Source organism: Triturus cristatus, chromosome 3_2 (genome assembly GCF_964204655.1).
Source record: "Triturus cristatus chromosome 3_2, aTriCri1.1, whole genome shotgun sequence".
Taxonomy (NCBI): domain Eukaryota; kingdom Metazoa; phylum Chordata; class Amphibia; order Caudata; family Salamandridae; genus Triturus; species Triturus cristatus.
The window spans coordinates 1,122,156,928-1,122,162,927 of record NC_140584.1 but is presented as its reverse complement, the minus strand read 5'-3'; positions in this window follow the sequence as shown (position 1 = coordinate 1,122,162,927).

Sequence of the window (6,000 nt, the reverse complement as noted above, 5' to 3'; positions counted from 1 at the left end):
AGCTGAAAGGGATTGTTGAGCCAAGTATAGGGTGCAATGGTGATGCAGGAGGCCATCATTCCTATTAGGCGAATCACAGTTCTGACTGTAAGCCGACAACTGGGCTGAAAAAGGTGTAGCCACTGCTGAAATGCCAACACTCTGTTGATTGGGGAAGGCTTCCCTGGTGACTGATTTTAGGGATGGCTGAATAAGTAGAGGTTGAAGGTGGCACTTGTTGGCATTTATGGTGATCTCCAAGATTATGTAGCAGGGAGATTGCAACCAGTGTATGAGCTAGGCTTCCTGCCTCCTAATCAAAGAATCGTGAAAGTGGGGGAAGATATGTGTGTAGAAGAGTAGCCACCACCTGCCGGCACTCCGTGAACACTTTTGGAGAAGTGGTAACCCTAAAAAGTAGTTTTGAACTGGTAGTGGTGTCCACTTACCACAAAGCGAAGGCACCATCGATGAGCAAGGTGGATGGGTATATGAAAGTAGGTATCTTTGTGGTAATGCTGTCATGCGGTTGCCTTAGAGGAGGGTGCAGGGTTATGAATTGAAATTGCTCTGACAGAAACTATTTGCTGAGGGGCCTGAGCTCCAGGATTGGCGCAAAAGAGCCATCCTTCTTGGGAATGAGGAAGTAAAGGGAGTAGGTGCCTTTGGCCTGGTGGGACATAACATGAGAAGGTGAACTTACAGCAGGACTAATCTGACACTGTGTCCGACCCACACTCCTTCTGGATGAATGTTTGAGTTTAATCAAGCCCAGAACGACCAGATACCCTGGTTGCTGCGTTATGCTTTTAGGGATTATGTTACTGTTTATTCTTTAAAAATGCATGTCTGTATTTCTACTGATTGGATATTTGTCATTTTGGTAGATTTTATTTATCAAATTAATCACAATTTTGCTAACCTGGTGCGGGATACTTTTGTATTGGGTTTTCACATATCTACACTTTAGCAAGGGCCACATCAAGGGTGCTACCATCAGGGCCTGGAATCACAAGGTTGGTTAGTGCTGACACCACTCAGCCCCCCTATACCCTAGGGTCAACATCCTGCATCTCCTTCCTCAATCAACTCCCTTTATGGTGATATTGAAAAATGTCTCCCCACGGTAGGCAGAAGGATTGCAACCATTTGGCTAATAATGTGGTCCACTGGGCAAATTGTGGACTAAGAGCTCCTGTACTACTACATCATCATATCAAACCTGTTAGCTGTGTCCCTTGGTTGGGTAATACTCCCATTCTTGATGCCTCAGATTGTGTTGGAGACTCTAGGGCACTTCATTCCTCTTCAAAAAAAGAAGTAAAAAAAAGAAAAAGGGCTCCTGGCATAAAAAAAGTAAAGCCAAATGTCAATCGGAGGAGGTTTTTTAATCAAAACCATCATTTTGAGAAGGTTTTTATGCTGCTCGAGAGAGATTTTTCTGCAGATTACAAATTCTGCGTGTTCAGGATTGAGATCTTCACAAAGCTTCTGTCAGATGTCCGATGACACGCCTGAATGATGTGTTCACGATCGCACACTCTCACGGTACTGTGTGGCCGGCTACTAAATCTTGTGGCACTCTCGGACGGATGGGAAATGTCATTGGTGATTGCAGGCACCGGGTAAGTCACTCACACATGTGCGAAAACACATTTTGGGCATGAAGACCCCAAAAAAACTCCGCTCCAGTGCGGGGCATGGAGTTTTGATAACTCCGTATTCTATGCGGAACGCGGAGTTGCCAAAAATCTGCAAACTCCACTAGGGGAGTGGTGTTTTACACCCAGGGTTATATAATACTACAGCAGGAATGTAAATTACATGAAGCAACAGCCACCTCCCCGTCCAACTGTCACCCACAATATTCCACTGCCTCTCACATTCCTTGACTACAATTCTATAACCATGGTCACCTTACATTCCATACCATGTTAAGACCCAACACATCTTTCCCCTTATAAGACCAACAAAGCATATGATTTATAATATAACAAACCTGCAAGAACAAAAGATGTAAAATAAGATATACCAGCTCATGTAATGTACTTATATACACCTGTACACAATGCATTAAGTAACCAAATATTAGATAGACTATAACCACATAATCTATTTGGCCCTTTCCTTACTCTTTGTGACCATTTGCATTAAGGGTGGGTGCAGTGCTCCGCTCCGCCAGCGGAGTGTGCGTAGTACTGCCCACTTCGTGCTTCGCAAAGTAGGCGTAGCAGGGGCACACTACGCACACCCCGTGGCAGAGCAGATTTGCCCGCCGCTTGCCTCCCTCCCACCCTCATTTTACAATTACTTATAAACATTACATAAAGAAAATTATTCACCTGAGCTGCCGCGTCCCGGGGCTCCATCTTGCTGCTTCCTGGATAGCTTCTTCCTCACGAATGCGCATCACCCATTCATGACCATATCATCTTTGAGATTTGAACCTTTTCTCTTAGTAACACAAATGGTGAATACTTTAGTGTCCAGATTAGGTGTGGTGTGCACACCCCATAACAGTTTCCTCAATTCTACCATACAATTCAACCCATTGATTTTATCCAGCTGTATGTTCTCTTTAATTACACGATTGACTCTCTCAATTAGACCATTTCACCTGGGATAATATAAGGATGTTTTTGTATGTTTAACCCCTAAAAACTACAGTACCTCTGCAAGTTGCCCAGAAATAAATTGACACCAATTGTCAGTCAATATTTTATCAGGAATCCCCTCTTTTACAAAAACAGATTCTAAAAACTAGATCACCTTCTGACTATTGGGTGTTTTCATAAATTTCACTTCTGGCCAACGGCTATAATAATCCAAAATACCAAGCCATACTCTTGTACGCTTCCAGATACTATAATTGGACCAACTATGACAATCGCAAATTTGCTCCATGCCTTGCTGCGTACCCTTATAGCTTTGATGGGACTTTGAACAGTTACTTGAGATTTGTTACTTATTGAACAATTCATGCAGTCTCTCAAACAATGTTCCATTTCTTGTTTAACCAAGGCCATCATAAATTATCACATATCCTACTTTTCATGTATCACATTCCTCTATGCCCATCATGAATCAAAGATAACACTTTATAGTAAGGGTGGGCGTAGTTCGCGAAGTAGCACTTCGCGAAGCTACGCAAAGTGCAGTTCGCACTACGCGAGCTACGCGTAGCACTTCGCGAACTGCGTAGTAACATGTTCGCACTGTGCAAGATGTTGTTTTCAATGATTGCACAGTGCGGACAAGCAACCGGCACTGTGCAATCATGGAAAATGGCAACTTGCACAGTGCGAGCTGTTGTGTTCAAAAAATTATTCCAAGGGCCACACTTACCATTGACCCGCAATATCCATTAAATAAGGAGCAGTTGGCAACGTGGAAGGTTCAAACGTTTTTTATCATCATAGATCTCTATATAGAGGAGCCTCGTCGATCCTCACCCATCAGGTGCGCCGAGGAAGACTGCCGGCTCCTTGACAGTAACAAACTTTTATACATTTATCAGCACAGCATACAAAACCTTATATGTGGAAAAGTACCAGTTAGTCCTGGCGCCCCTAATGAGCTCATGCCTATTTCTAGTTTCGGTTACACATACAAAGGGTTACTATCTTTACAGAGAAGGTCGGAAGGGTGACTCCCTTCTCGTCCCAGGTCTGGAGGAATTCGCTTGATACTCCCTTTTAGCAGATGTGAGCTTGCTTCTCAGCAACTCTGTCTGTCTCCTAATTATTACCGTGAAAAGGAAAGGCAGATGGTGTGTAAGAGGACCACGTGACTCCTAAGAGCAAGAGCCGCAATCCAAGATGGAGGCAGTTTGGTTCTCGGCCCTTTTGTCATGCTAAACGTAACGGGGATTTCGATCCTTCCAATGCACCGTGGCTAAGCATACCGTCATTAGATATACTGCGCTAATCATACCATAATGACCTGAATACCTCAGAACGGCCCTTTTAGTGCAGTATAACTAATAACGAAGTCAGTCTTCAAAAATACCCTCATCAATCTGCATTAAATCATGCGTCTCCTTCTGAGTCCGCTGAGCATCGATCCTGGTTTGGTTGGACGGGGGCTTAGGGATGGATCGGCGAACCTGAGTAGCACAATATGCACAACAGGCCGGCCCGCATTGTAGACAAATGCAACAGGTGAAAAGGAATCCTACCACCCCCAAGAGAATCATAAATAACTTCCATCCCCAGGCGGTCACCAAATCCCAGAACCACCCGGACAAGGACCAAGTACCAGTGTCAGTGTGAATTTCAGAGGCTAGTCGATGCAGTTTCTGGATAGCTAGATGGACGGAAGGGGCGGAGTCAGGTATATATACACAACAGGAACTGCCGATGACCCTACAGGCTCCACCACGATCTGCTAGGATAACGTCTAAAACAAGACGATTTTGAAGGGTCACGAGCCGGGTCGCCTGGAGCTCTACTGTGATATTAGTTAATATCCCTGCAGTAGTATTAACCACCCCTTCCACCACTCTGGATAACCTCCTAACTTCCTTACTATTGAGGATGGGTCCCCATATGGGCAACGCCCCTTTTATAATATCAACAAAATGTTGTGCTGGAGTGTCAGTTTGATCAGTGGCATCATTACGGGCAACTTCAGCTGTTAGGCTCCGCCGATTTAAGGAATGAGACTTATGATAATCAGAAGGAGCTATGTACACCGGTGGGTAAAGGAAAGACAAGTAACACCTACCCATCCACCCTCTGGGTAACCAGGTGTAGGCGTTTTCACCGCACACAAAATAAACATTGGGAGGGGTGAGTGTAGGGGGGCTACTGTATGTCTGCAACCTATAAGTGTAATTACATCTGCTATATCCTACGAACAAATGCCCCATCCCCTGCACACAGAAAGAGGAGGATGTATTCAATACCGGGACCGGAATGATTTTTTCATTTGAGACATTTCGCTCTTGGAAGTATTTGAAATATTCAGTAAAGTTGAAGGTCATGAAATCCAGTACTTCATCCCTCAGCCAGGTATCATTTTCATGATCGGTATATACATTCATGCAGGCGGTGGGCTCAAGGGTACCACCCGTTCCCTCAGCATTAGGGGTAAAACCTTGGTGTGTCTCTATATATGCTAAAATCAAGGCGTAATCCTTCTCTGAGAATCGACGTTCATCTATAGTGTAGTGTTCGTACAACATGGATAACATTTTAAACCAAGCTTCACAACTACCTAAGTAAGACAGAGGCACTGATATAAACAAATCTTGCTTATGCATCACTGACGGGAGAAGCCCACAGACCCAACAATCAGTAACGTTTGTGGAGCTATGAGTCTGGTGCAGCATTTCGATAAAAGCATTATGTACATATGTCTGTCGGTGTCTTTCTTTATGAGGAGCAAAAGTCTGGAAATGATGTTCCTTAGGGGCAGGAGTAGACATTATCAGGGTGTGCACAGGATGACGAAACTCTAAATATATGAACAAACCTAAGCATAGTACAAATGATACCATCAGTATAAAAATGAAAACAATTTTAACACGCAAGCTCCATGAAGAGAACATTGGCAAATGCGGGGGAACAGCACGGGGTACCATGGGACGCCCGTCTTCAGGGACAAAACGAGCAAAAGGGTACATTTTCCTCACTAAAAGTCCAATATAATCTCGGGCAAAAAGGGGTCTACAAGCAGTCCGTCCTGCCGGAGGGTGCTTCTTTCCTGTGTCCGTTTAGAGCCTCACAGGCAGACTCCTATTGTTCAGAAAAAGCAAAAAGGAAAAAAGGGTAAAAACTTCTCGCGTTGGAGTCACACTTGACGCAACTCCTGTTGAAAAGAGACCTCCACCTGGGCCCCTGTTCGTCTAATCAATGTCTCTATCTTCGTTCTGAACAGAGCTTTACTTAAAGTTCCATGCTCTCAACGAGTTCAGTCCAGTGTTCCGACAATCCTCAGGTCTCTGCGGCGGCCTCCAGCTGCACTTGCCGGGGCTAGACCTGGGATTCGTCTATTTTCGGGGCCGCAGGTGATATCGAT